We start from the raw sequence: 14,877 nt of genomic DNA, 5'->3' as shown, positions 1-14,877 counted from the left end.
AGGCTTTTATGTTTTTTATTCAGAAACTTTTTGCCGGCAATATCCTGCATATAAACATCAGTAAATTATTACATTGGTGTGCAGGAGGCCCCCCAAAAATATCAGAGATATCCATTACCATTTTATCCTGAAAAAATAAGATATAATTCTCCTGGATACAGTAAGTAGTTGTGATGATAATGTGTGTACAGTTTTACTAACACATGTCAAAGTTACAAAACTGTGTTCAGGCATTAAGGGGTTAATATCACCCCAAATATTTATCATTTAGATCACACAGATGAGACTGAGCACAGCGCCCCCTCCAGGATGAGATCTATAACAGGAAATAGGTGTGATGAGTGAGAAGGTGAAATGTATTGTCAGCTGATACATTGTAATGTCTTCTGACCCCCTGACCTCTCCGTCCATCATCAGCTCCGTACACAAGATCAATAAAGATCCTTCAGAGCCTGGAGAGCCGTATTGTCATCTTCACACAGACAGGACATGGGTGTCACTTCTACAATACTTCTACCTTTATCACTAAACATTGATTTCTAACATTCTATACAACACTTGGAGGAAATCCCCCCCACTGACAAGATGTCATCTATATTGTCCTCTACTTACCACACTCCACCCCTGACACCCCCAGAATAATCAGGATGAGGGGGATCATCATCTTCATCCTCCCCACTGTCATCTATAGAGAGACCCCAAAACACGACAACCTTCCACTTCACCCAGATCAGGACAGTCTGTGTACAGGAAGGCGGAGCTCTGTGCTGATTGGAGGAGGCTTCCTCTCTCTCCAATAGGAAAATGAGGAGATGCAGGATCAGCAGTTACCGGGCAGAATTAGATTACGAAGGTTGGAGATGAGAAGCCACAAAGTGAAAGTGAAACCTGCAGACATTCCACCAATAGAATTCTAGGAATCCAAATATTGTGAATGTGCAAATCCCCCAATCATCTCCTAATACTTAAAATTGGCGAGATCCACAAGAAATCCCAGAGACCAATCACAGGAGGGATCTCTACTTATTGATCTGAGAACCCTCTGCACCATTCCGCACCAGAGAAGGCATTTACAATCTAATGATACCTCACCATTGTTGCCAACTGCCCATATTTTTATGGGCAGCCCGTAAATGCAGGAGAAAAATGCCAGTAAAAAATGTCTGTTGACCCTGCATTTGGGTGGCACCAGTGGGCAGTGCTCGGCCAGCAGTTCAAGCACAACAGTGACCATGGTGAGTGCACAAGGCCAGTCAGAGACTGTCCATATCCTCTGACCATCCATCTCCTAGTCCCTGTCCATATCCTCTGACAATCTCCTGTGCCATGTCCATATCCTCTGACCATCTCCTGTGCCATGTCCATATCCTCTGACCATCTCCTGTGCCATGTCTGTATCCTCTGACCATCTCCTATGACCATCTTCTGTGTCATGTCCATATCCTCTGACCATCTCCTGTGCCATGTCTGCATCCTCTGACCATCTCCTGTGCCATGTCCGTATCCTCTGACCATCTCCTGTGCCATGTCTGCATCCTCTGACCATCTCCTGTGCCATGGTCAGAGAATATAGACACGGCACAGGAGATGGTCAGAGGATATGGACATGGCACAGGAGATGGTCATAGGATATGAACATGGCACAGGAGATGGCCATAGGATATGAACATGGCACAGGAGATGGTCAGAGGATATGGACCTGGCACAGGAGATGGTCATAGGATATGAACATGGCACAGGAGATGGTCATAGGATATGAACATGGCACAGGAGATGGTCATAGGATATGGACATCTACCATTTCACAAAAAAGTGTCAAAAATAGTAAAAATGACAAGAGACACTTTAGGACAAGTCCTTGTGACCCCGCCCCCTCTGATGCCACGTGATGTCAGAGGAAGGTAGGGTCACCCATTTACGTCACTGAGTGGCCCCACCCTCAGCTATATAACAGCTGTCATCAAGTAAAAGCATCACTCGGCAGGAGCCTCCCATGGAGGTGGAGCTGTTTATTTTTTTATTTTTTGATCCATCGGGCGGCGTGAGATGGATTTACATTGTGGGACATTTTTATTTTTTAATAAAGGACTTTTTCCTGTGGCCTGCCAGGTTGCGTGCTCAGATAAGGGTCTGGTATTGATTTTAGGGGACCCCTACGCCTTTTTTTAATTTTGGCGCAGGGCTCCCCTTAAGATTTAGGTTTGGTGTGGATTTTGGGGGGACCCCTATGCCATTTTTTTTTACATTTGGGGCAGGGTTCCCCTAATATCCATACCAGACCCGAAGGGCCTGGTATGGATTTTGGGGGGCCCCACACACAATTTTTTTTTCTCATTTTGGTTCGGGGTTCCCCTTAATATGCATACCAGACCCAAAGGGCATGGTAATGGACTGGTGGGACCCATGCCATTTTTTTGATGAGTTTTATCTATATTGCCGAGACCCGACAATTCATTAAAGCCGCAATCAGTTTTAAATGACTTTTTTCCTTTAGAAATGTCATTTTGCTGCGGTACTGTTGTAAACACCGGAAAAATGTGCTACTTTACAGGCATACTAAGGACACCCCCCTGGCATGATATTTAAAGGAATATTTCATTTTTATTGTTTCACTTTAAGCATTATCAAAATCACTGCTCCTGAAAAAAACGGCCATTTAAAAATGTTTTTTTTTTTCGAATTTGCAGTTAACACCGCATATTGTTGTTCGCCGAACATCCGAACAACCAAAGTTTGGCCTGGGCTGAATCGTTCGCCCATCCCTAGTTTCTACTCCCTTAATGACCAGGGTATTTTTTGTTATTCAGCACTGTGCTACTTCTACTTTAATTGGCAATTGCTCCGTCATACAACACTGTACCCAAATGAAATGTATATTTTTTTTTATGTTCTTTTAGTGGTATTTGATCACCACTGACTTTTTTATTTTTTATATTATAAACAAGAAAAAGACTGTTTAGGAGATCTTATCCAGAAGTAAGAGAGCAGCACAGGGTTGGGATTGTGGCTTGCAGTCTAACCAGAAGTGATGGTTCTGTCAGCCGGAGAACCTGTCAGTGGTCGGAGATAGAAGGAAAGCTGTCACCACTAAGGGGCCAACCACCTTTACCAGGGACCACAATGAGTAAGTATTCTCACCGAACGGGCACGGTGGAGAATTGGGAAACTTCAGGTGGTGATCAAGTGATCAAGGGGCTGGACAACTACAAGTAGAAGAAGCTGAGTGAACTGTTGAACTTTGTGTTAGGAAGTGTTAAGTACTGTTGCCATAGGAGACAGCAATCCTGCACATGCAGAAGTGATGCCTTGCTGGGGCCTTTCCCTGTACAGCTGTCCTCCTATTGAAGTCTCGAAGTCTGCTAATTGAAATTGCTACCACTCAAAGGGTATCCTGGCCCTAACCCTCTTTCCCTTCAAAATATAAAAGGACGGTTAAAAAGAAATAAAACCTCTTTTGCATCCAAGAAATGTCTGGCGCCCAATGACTTTCACCATCTTTGCACCCAGTATGCCTCACAACCCACTACATATGGAAGGATTTCAGCTGTCTTTGGCCTTGAAGGTCCTCATTAGGCTGGAAGAGGATAAAGACTTGGCTACAACTGGATGATGGAAGTCAGCAGAGCTTCTGCTTATTTACTAAGCTCTGGACCAACTGCACTTGAGGAGAGAAACTGCACTTTACAAAGTGCACAGTCTATTTGCTTTTAGTAAATCAACCCCATTATGTCTGGTGTCCTGAAGAGCTCAGTCTATTCAATTCTTAGTGAAAGGACTTGCATGTCCAAGGAGGTAGATTCATCTCCTCAAAGTGTTACTACAAAGCTCAGTCCATCAACAGCTTGTGTAAGGACTTGGCTCACAGTGCTGAAGAGAAAGTTCAGTGTCTTCAAATCGTTACTATGGGTTACTGGAGTATCCTACCATTACACACTACTCATCCAAGTTCTCTTTAAAGCATCAAAAAGCATATCCTTGGACTGGTTAAACACTTGCTTACTGGGAACTTTAACCCCCTTCTTGCCCAGGCCAATTTTCAGCTTTCAGCGCTGTCACACTTTGAATGACAATTACTCACTCATGCAACACTGTACTTATATGAAATTTTTATCATTTTTTTCACACAAATAAAGCTTTCTTTTGGTGGTATTTAATCACACAAAAGCTGGTTATCGGCTCTCTTCTCCAATCCTCACGCTGTCAGTATGAGGAATGAAGTGCCAATAACCAGCTTCTGTTTACCTCCATGATCAGCTGTGATTGGACACAGCTGATCATGTGGTAAAGAGCCACTGAGTGGCTCTTTACCTCAATATGTGATCAGCAGTATCCAGAGGATACTATGATCACAGAGTGCGCTGCCCGCGCCCAGCAGCGGGCACACAGCAGGCGCAATCATGGGCCATAATCATATAACGGCATCCCAGAACTAGACAACCATATTGTAGCCTTTCATTTGGCTATAGCACGGTCAACAAGTGCTTGGCTTCAAGGAAACTACTGGGAAAAGGGATCCTGGCATCTATTTAGTGTCTTCTATGGGACAGCGCTACATCTGAGTACAGGTAAGAATCCTTTATTGCAGAAGAAACTTTGGGGTTGATTTACTGAAGACAAATAGACTGTGCATTTTGCAAGTGAAGTTGCTCCAGAGCTTAGTAAACTAGCAGAAGCTCTACTGACTTCCATCTTCCAATAATGTGCAAGCAAAGATGCCGTTTTTTATTTTCCTTGCACGTGATTGGGTATTCTTTGCTAAGTCAGCTTTACTTCATTTACCAAGCTCTGGAGCAACTGCACTAGCAAAGTACACAGTCTATTTGCCTCTAGTAAATCAACCTCATAGTATGTCTCCTCTGCAATAAAAATAAACTCTTCCTGCTCACAATTTTAACATTTTTGCCTAACATGAGACTATAAAATTAATGGTTCAGAATTAAATGGAGTGAATGTTGAAAAAGTATTGTAAAGCCTCACAACCTTTACCATTAAAGGGGTTGTAAAGTCAGAAGGTCATTCTATGCATTAACCACTTACGGACCGCTGCACGCCGATATACATCCTAAGTTTGAAGAGGAATATGGTTGTTATGGCAGTAGCTAGCTACCATAACCCCGGTATCCTCTTCTTCGGCCTTTGGTCCACTTTCCGATAAGAGTGGTTTCTGCAGCGGATTCGCACAAGATCACTTCCCTCCAAGCTCTGGTGCCCTCTGCCACTTACCAGGGCCATCAGCAGCGGCAGAGGCAATCGGATGTTACCCCTTGCTGGGTATGGAGACGAGTGAGTGGAAGATGGCCCCCACCGATCTCCATAACATTGCAGGGTGGAAGCGACATCAAAACGTCACTTCTACCCATAGCTCTTAAAAGGCCATTTTTTAAAAATTATTTTTTAATGACAAAATCTCATATTTAAGAGGCCCTGTCATGCTTTTTTGCTATTACAAGGGATATTTACATTCCTTGTAATAGGAATAAAAGTGACACAATTTTTTTTTTTTAAAACAGTGTAAAAATGACCGCTATCCGCTATCCGCAACATGGATAGCGGTAAAGGGCCAATAACAGCGACCCTTTACCATGTAATTGCTCCGTCCAATGATGGAGCGATCACAAATGTCAACAAAGGCTGTGCTGCAGGGTCATCACAAGTTCATTGCTCTCCTCTCCTCACACCGATGCAGCGTGAGAGGAGAGGAGAGCTTCATAGTGCCAAACTGTGAGTCTTTTATCTATTATCAGTGCCCAACAGTGCCACAGCAGTGCCCAACAGTGCCACAACAGTGCCCAACAGTGCCACAACAGTGCCACAACAGTGTCATCTGTGCCACATCTGTGCCACATCTGTGCCACCTGTGCCACATCTGTACCATCTGTACCACCTGTGCCACCAGAGCCACACCAGTACCACCAGTGCACACCAGTGCCACACCAGTGCCACATGTGCCCATCAGTGCCACCTGTGCCCGTCAGTGCCACTTGTGCTCATCTGTGCCACTGCAGTACCACATCAGTGCCGCCAGTGCCCACCAGTGCTGCCTGTGCCCACCAGTGCCGCCTGTGCCCACCAGTGCCGCCTGAGCCCACCAGTGCCATCTCTGTGCCACCAGAGCCACACCAGTGCAACCAGAGCCACACCAGTGCCACTACAGTGCTCTGTGCCCAACCAGTACCACCTGTGCCCATCAGTGCCACCTGTGCCCATCAGTGCCACCTGTGCCGCCGGTGCCACATCAGTGCCGCCAGGGCCACATCAGTGCTGCCTGTGCCCACCAGTGCCGCCTGTGCCCACCAGAGCCACCTCTGTGCCCACCAGAGCAACATCAGTGCAGCCAGAGCCACATCAGTGCAGCCAGAGCCACACCAGTGCAGCCAGAGCCACACCAGTGCCACCTGTGCCCATCAGTGCTCATCTGCGCCACATCAATTTCACCAGCTACCAGTATGGCAAAAAAATTATTTACGGCCGAGGAGGCCTACCAGTGTCTCAGCATGACCGATGAGAGCAGCGGGGAGCTCTCTGAGTGTCTGTCCGATTCAGATTCAGCCTATGAACCCGTGACAAGCAGCGGGTCCGATACAGAATCAGAAGAGGAACGTGTGCCCGTGAAAAGAGGCGTTCTGGCGTGGAGCAGCAGTCTACTACCACCTCAAGAGCAGTGCCGTCCACCTCCAGGGCAGTGCCGTCCACCTCCAGGGCAGTGCCATCCACCTCAAGCGCAGTGCCGTCCACCTCAGGCGAAGAGCCACTGCAACAAAGGCCAGGCACCAGTAGGGTGTCATCTCAGCCCCAAAGGGATATAGGCCATGCCAGCCTACCCTATGCCCTTCAAAACCCCCTGTGGCTTCCCCCTAATTTCGGAGCAGCAAATATCCCCCCTTTTACCACCCAGCCAGGTGTCCAGGTAAACACCCATAATTTTGTCATGCTTGATTTTTTTTATTTGATTTTCACCGAAGACTTACTATCGTCCATTGTGGCCCAGTGCAACCTTTACGCACAGCAGTACATAGTAAGCAACCCTGGCTTTAGTTATGCCCGTCCCTTTGAGTGGAGAGAGAGCTTACCATAGCGGAATTTAAAATTTTCTTAGGCCTAACTTTTACAATGGGTCTCACAAAAAAAACAAAATGTACTCATATTGGTCAACTAACCCCATCCACCACATGCCACTCTTCTCTTCGATAATGCCAAGATCAAGATACCTTATGATTTTGCACTTCCTTCACTACAATGACAACACCCAGTGCCCTCCCCGAAATGACCCAGCCTTTGACGAATTATTCAAAATTCGGCCACTCCTGAATTATTTCTCTGAAAAAATTCCCCAGCTATATACCCTCGACCAGAATATTTCTGTTGATGAGTCCCTTGTAAAATTTACAGGCAGGCTTGGAATCAGTTTATCCCCAGCAAAAGGGCCCGATATGGGATTAAAATGTATAAACTTTGCGACCGAGCCACGGGGTACATTTACGCCTTCCGGGTGTACAAAGGGAAGGACACCCAACTGCATCCCCCTGAATGTCCAGAATATATTGGAACCAGCGGCAAAGTTGTCTGGGAGCTCGTTTATCCACTCTTTGGAAAGGGGTACCACCTTTATGTGGATAATTTTTATACTAGCTTGCCCCTCTTCCGCAATCTTCACCGGAGGGACACCCCAGCACGTGGTACCATAAGAACCAATAGAAAAGGCTTTCCGCAAAAACTGGTCAATGAAAGGCTACGCCGAGGGGATACGGTGTCTTTGCGGAACCAGGAGCTATTGGCTGTCAAGTGGAGGGACAGACGAAATGTCCACATGCTCACGACAATCCATAATGACACCTACGTGGAAGTCCCAAGAAGAAACGGCCCAGTCCAGAAACCTGCTTGTATTTATGATTACAATTTGTTTATGGGGGGAGTGGACTTCAATGATCAGATGATAGAACCTACCTTCCCACAAGAAAATCCCATCATTGGTATAAAAAAGTGTCCATTTATTTTTTCAGTTTGGCCATGTATAACACTTATGTAATTTACCAAAAATCTACTGAGACCCCCGTATCCTATCTGCACTACCAGGAACAAGTAATCTCCCCCCTTTTGTACCCTGAAAGCCCACCAGAAAATATTCGCTCTGATTCCGTGAGCATACTCCACGAACGCCACTTTCCTGACAAAATCCCCCCCGTGAAACAGGCCACGGACGTCAGAAGAAATGCCAGGTGTGCTCCAGAGGAGGAATTAGAAGAGAAACCACGTATTATTGTCCCGATTGTCCTTCCCAACTAGGCCTCTGTATAGGTGAATGTTTCCGCCGTTAGCACTTCTCTACATTATTAGGGAAGTATGGTAAACGTAATTCTCATGTCCTGTCATTTTCCTCCACACCCCTTATGCCACTGCACTGAACCTGACTTACCTCAGCCTTGTCTGGAACCGACCCTGGCCTGTTATATGACCAAGCTTCTGCCTAACACTAAAACTGTACCTACCTCTGCCTTCTCCGGAACTGACCCTGGCCTGTTATACGACCAAGCTTATGCCTAACGCTAAATTGTACCTACCTCTGCCTGCTCTGGAACTGACCCTGGACCGTTTGACCATGTTTTTTGCCTGCCTCTTGGACTGATCATTTACCCTGCTATGCTAGTGGCAACACAGGGGTCTCACATATCTGAGGGGCTCCAGAAATGTTTTTCTGGATGAAGAAAACTAATTTTTTAGTTTTCTCATTCCCAGATTTAGGGTCTGGAGACTCGGAGGCTTCAAAGAGATTTGGGTGGGAGAAGTCTCTACCCCTGTCCCCATTCTTTCCTGGCCTGCTACCTGGACCATTTTCCTGCTTACTACCAGGACCAATATTTTGGCACTGCTGGCAATGTCTCTACTTGCACTGACCCTGGACTGTATAAGGACAGTATCCCTGCCTGTACTATGCTAATGGAAATGTACTCAGCGCTGACTAATTGACAGACAACTCAGAAAGGTAAATGCAAGCAGACACTAAGGTAAATTCAACAACACCTCAAATACATAAAATAGAAAACAGTGCTGCACAAATAAAATGCCCTTGAATTAATATATCAAAATAAGACAGATGAAAACAGGAGATGAGACCACCAGTGGACACTCAGAACGACAGGGGATGAATCTAAAGTGACTAAGATCCCCTCACCGCACATGGATGGCCCCTCACCTGAAACCTTCGACCTGAAACAGGTCATACAGCATAAACACCATACAAAAGGTAGACTGATCCAGGTGGTGGTGACTCCATTTTCAAACTCCAACACTCATCAGAGAAAATTGATGTTGTATATGCAAATGAAAATAGACAATATAGTGCTCTCTGTACGTACTTTTATTTCATTAAAAAGGTAAAATCATGCACTTACAGAAACCAGCACTCAGGTCCGAGTGCCGGCTAGATGGCGTGTAATCGTAGTAAACAGGCTGACAGCCGCGGGTGACGTCATGCGCTCCTGGCCCCCGTACGCGTTACGTCCGTGGGCGGGACTTCATCAGCATGGGGCGGGATACGCAATGACGGCCCGCATTGTTTATATATAGTGCCATAGTAACAGTGATGCGCCAATCACAGTACTGGTGCGGTAATCCTGGAAGTCATGAACCAGCACGTCACTCCAGCTGCACCTGAACACGTGATCGGCACACAAATTAAATGCTCAGCCTCACAAGGAATGAAGGGCAAATTGGTACGAAGTACCTATGTGTAATTCCTGAAATATAAAGTTTTAATAACCGCTCATAAGGCTTAGAAGGGAAAAAACGAGTGACTCAGGGACATATAAGTCCTCATAAAAAAAGAGGCTGGCTTATTACCCATTTTAGCTAAAAACGCATAGAATCGCATAAAGAAAAAAGAAAGAGAAAAACGCATAAAAAATACTAAAAATTGACAGTCAGACCGCGGACATCACCTGAGTACGATCACATACACATAATCAATTGCACACAGTAACATTGTTACAAAACAAAATAAACAACATAAATATAATACATAAAAATCATCTATTAGAAATAAAACAGTTTAAATCAAAATCAACGTTCATTCCAGCTGGAGATAGGACCTTGGTCTCGTAAATCCAGAAGGATTCTCTACGGCTAAGTTGTCTGATGTAATGGCCACCTCTCCAGTGACGAGGAACTTTTTCTATCCCCCAGAACTTGAGGCATTTGGGGTCCCTATGATGACAAAGGCGAAAATGCCTAGACACACTGTGGGTTTTTACCCCCGTTTGATGTTACTAATGTGTTCGCCAACTCTAACATGCAATGCTCTTGAGGTGCGGCCCACATACTGAAGGCCACAATCGCACACCAGCATGTAGACCACCCCCACAGACGAACACATAATTAGACCTTCAATTTGATAACTTCTGTGCGTGATATTTGAGACAAACTCTTTCCGCCTTTTGATATTTTTGCTGGCTTTCCTGCAAGTGGCACATTTGCCACACGCATAGAAGCCAGACAAAAAAACAAACAACCTATTAGTCCCTATTTTTGGTGGATCAATGACCCCTGGTGCTATCCGGTCATGTAAGGAGGGGGCTTTGCGATATATGAACCGTGGGCGCTCAGGAAGAACAGACACCGGGGTGCGGTCACCTTTATGGGAGTCCTACAATAAAAAAAGGATCCAGGTAGGCCGCCTCCTTAGGATTCAGAATTCCCTTGCTTTTGCCTTTTTCTACTAAAGAGTGTAGATTATTCTTAAAAGTCAGCATAGGGTCACCCCTCAGGAGTTGATAGGTGTTCTGGTCATTCAGCCTGATAATACGCTTTACTAAGCACAACCAATCCTTCCCCCTTTGTCCGCTGGCCGGATCACTATATCCTTCCTTTGCTCCAGGGAGGATACACCTCTTTTAATGGCCGGAGAGTCTCTAGCCTTCTTGATTTTGAGTTTATCAAGATCATGACAAACCATGTTCTTAAATACCTCCAAATGTCAAACAGTGGCCAAGGCATGGAAATCTCCTACATTGGTACTAGCAGAAACAATTCACAGAATGAATAATACAATGTCCCATGCTAAGATGGTAGCCATCGATCAAAATCAAATTCCAAAATTTGAAAAACTTTGGCATCCTTGGATAAAACAACAGTTCCTGTCAAATTTCAATGACTCTGTCCTGTTGCCATGGTAACAGATTAAATGACTTACAGAGATACCCATTCTAAGGCTTCAAAGAGAACTAAAAAGAATAATAAACTGACGAGCGGGACAACCTTGTGGACCATACCTCTACCTTTCTACCCTTTTTCTTCTTTCTCTTTCCTTTTCTCCACCTTACGATTAAAGCTCATTATCAGAATTTATTTGACCTATATACACTCTACTTGTAAACAATATGTATAGTAGGTATAAATCATTTAAATACCTACAAAAGTAACTAAGGAAATGATGTATATCTTTAATTTAGGTTTACGTGAACCCAATGTTTAATATTTGAAATTTCATGATATTTACCTATATAAACCCTACTGTAAAACAATGAGCTTACTTTATAGATCCTTGTAAACTTACTTTATGTATCTTTATAACATTGTATACTCAATAAACTTCTTTTGACAAGAAATACCTCCAAATGCCGATTATCACTGCATAGGGGATTAAAAACAGATCGATTACGAAGGTTGGAAAGCCTAGAAGTAATATCCTCTTGGGGAGTGATCCGTTGTGCTGAATTAGAGAGAAAATATTTTTTGACATTTAAATTACGAATATATTTCTGTATGTTGATATAGGCTTGAAATTTATTTAAATTGCGAATAGGAGCAAACTTCAAACCACGACCAAGAACTAATGTCTCATCAGTAGTGAGAGGGGTACCACTTATATGAAAGATACCAGTGCCTAGTGGGGTCTTGGCCTTTTGGAGTCGTCTTCCCCCCCTACACCCTCTCGGTGTTTTCTTTTTAGACTGCCTTGACTGTTTCTCGAGTCTTGGGGACCTCTCCTTTGGTCCTGAGGACTCGTGTAACCTGCAGGGTCTCTCACCCCATAGGAGTCCGTGGAGGTCCCCTCCAGGGGGTCCTCTCTTCACCTAAAAAATGGTCCTGATTATATTGCTGGTCCTCCTGGAGGTTTTGTAAAGGGGGCAAAATTATTGGTAGTAGAAAGGTGAAAAGGTAGAAAGGGGAAGAAAAAAAATTTAATAAAAAAAAAAAAGCTAAAAAAAAATGAAAAGCAACCAAAATTGTTCGCTTTTCAAGGGGAAGAAGAAAAATTAAATAAAAAAAAAATGAAAAGCAACCAAAATCGCTCGCTTTTCAAGGGGAAAAAAAATAATAATGATGAACAACAACCAAAATTGCTCGCTTTTCAAGGGGAAGGAAAAAATGAATAATGAAAAGCAACCAAAATCGCTCGCTTTTCCAGAGGAAGAAATAAAAATGAAAGCAACCAAAATCGCTCGCTTTTCAGGGGGAAGAAAAATAATGAAAAGCAACCAAAATTGCTCACTTTTCTAGAGAAAGAAAAAAAAATGAAAGCAACTTAAAATTGCTCGCTTTTCAAGAGGAAGAAAAAAAATTAAGTAAATAAAAAAAAATAAAAATAATGAAAAGCAACCAAAATCGCTCGCTTTTCAAGGGAAAGAAAAAATAAAAAATAATGAAAAGCAACCAAATACGCTCACTTTTCTAGAGGAAGAAAAAAATGAAAAGCAACCAAAATCGCTCGCTTTTCAAGGGGAAGAAAAAAAATAATAATAATGAAAAGCAACCAAAATTGTTCGCTTTTCAAAGGGAAGAAGAAAAATTAAATAAAGAAAATATAAAAAAAATTAATGAAAAGCAACCAAAATCGCTCACTTTTCTAGAGAAAGAAAAAAAATGAAAAGCAACTTAAAATTGCTTGCTTTTCAAGAGGAAGAAAAAAAATAATAATGAAGAGCAACCAAAATTGCTCGCTTTTCAAGGGGAAGAAAAAAAATTAGTGATAATAAATATTTAAAAAAATAATGAAGGGGGGGCGTGACCGGAAGCCGACCTAGATGGACGCCTGAGCCGTCTGCTCCTCCTAAGCCCGCAGCTAAAAACCTTTTTGGGGACGTTTCGCTACAAACACATGGGCAGATCTAAAGCCCCCCGAACCGCTAAAGCGAGGGGGTCATCACAGCCACCACCCGGCTCATCAACGGACCTCCGGTCCTTCTTTTCACAGAACGACGGTCCGTCTGGCAGCACAACTAATATGGCGCCGGAGGCCGCGGCGGCCCGCTCCAGGCTCCCCACGCAGCTCTCCCAGTCGGACCCGAACCCGCACCGAGACTTGGTCAGCTCTCCGCCAGCCTTACAACACCATACAGGCACCTCCTCTCCACAGGGAACGGTGAGCATGATTAGCCCGGATTATCCCGGGACCTCGCCACGTGATCCCCCAGCCGCCATGTCTGACCCCCCTCCTTCTCTATACACTCAGTGCTCAGAGGCCTTCCCGCGCCTGCTGCGGACAGCCTCAGACCCCTGCTTGACAGGGGATATCCCGGAATCCCCATCATCCTCTGAGATGTCAGCGGACTTTCCGGCTCTACCAGGCCCAAAATTCCCGGCATCCAACACCTCATCAAGGCCGGACGACTCCGCGGCGGCCTTCAGAACCCACACGCCTGGCTCACCCCCACCTAAAACGCAGAGACTTTCGTTCTCTCAAGCACTGAGCACAACCAAAGAGCAACCCACACGCTCTGCCCACACAGACCGAGGGGAACCAGCTCCTGTCCCCCACTGTCATGTTCTGGAAGAGATTGAGACCCCCATACATATCCGGGAACAACCCTGGGGAAACAGATGGACTGCATCCCCACAAACCATACCTACCATGAGGGATGAAGCTGCATCTCAAGTGCAACACCAACACACAAACAAGCGAATGCCACAACAAATCTCACTACCAACCACCCATCACCCATTCCCCAGTGAATGGTACACCTATCTACAGGCGATGCCCACCAAAGATGACTTCAAACAGTTGATTGCAGATGTGAAATCCACCTGTCGTTCAGAAATACAGATAATACAAACAGGCCTCAAGCACCTAGCTGACAGGGTGGAGATGGCCGAAGAAGAAATTCAAGAAACTAAACTAGCAGTCCATAGGACTCAACTTCAAGGAGCAGACCACCGTATCCAACTAAGAGAAATGCAGCGCCACCTCGAAGACTTGGATAATAGAGGGCGCAGAAACAATATTCGAGTACGGGGTGTGCCCGAAACAGATGGCCCGGAAGACATCCACAACAAACTGCAACACATATTCAACAACCTACTTGGAGAACCCTTAACCAACCGTATCGACATGGACAGGGCCCACAGAGCCCTCCGCCCCAAGAATCTTACCTCCAAACCGAGGGATATTATTTGCAGAATAAGTTCATACCCCTTAAAAGAGGACATTATGCGTCAATCTCGCCTGACACGTAAAATAACCTTCCAAGATACACACCTGCAACTGTTCCCAGATCTCTCCTGGATAACCCTACAGAAGCGCAGACTTCTGCAACCTCTTCTACGCATCCTCCAGGAAGAAAATATCCCCTATCGTTGGGGATTCCCCTTCACCCTTACAGCCAAGAACCAAGGCAGATCTGCCGTTCTACGGTATCCAGAGGATCTAACCAACTTCTGTGACGCTCTGGGGATCAACCCTCCTCAACTACCGGACTGGGACTTAGTAACCACTCCACCACCGCCGCCTACAACATGGCAGAAGGTTCCCCCCTCTAACCGCAACCGGAGGGAAAACACCCCTCATAAGAGTTCCAAATCCAGAAACGGCTGACTCGAACACTTTTTTCCCTTTTATCTTTTACTGGGTCCTTCAATTTATAAATACTAAGCCACTGTATTAGG

The sequence above is a fragment of the Aquarana catesbeiana genome, linkage group LG09 (assembly GCF_042186555.1).
Source record: "Aquarana catesbeiana isolate 2022-GZ linkage group LG09, ASM4218655v1, whole genome shotgun sequence".
NCBI lineage: Eukaryota > Metazoa > Chordata > Amphibia > Anura > Ranidae > Aquarana > Aquarana catesbeiana.
The sequence above is the reverse complement of the archived record's forward strand: the minus strand, read 5'-3'. Positions refer to the sequence as shown.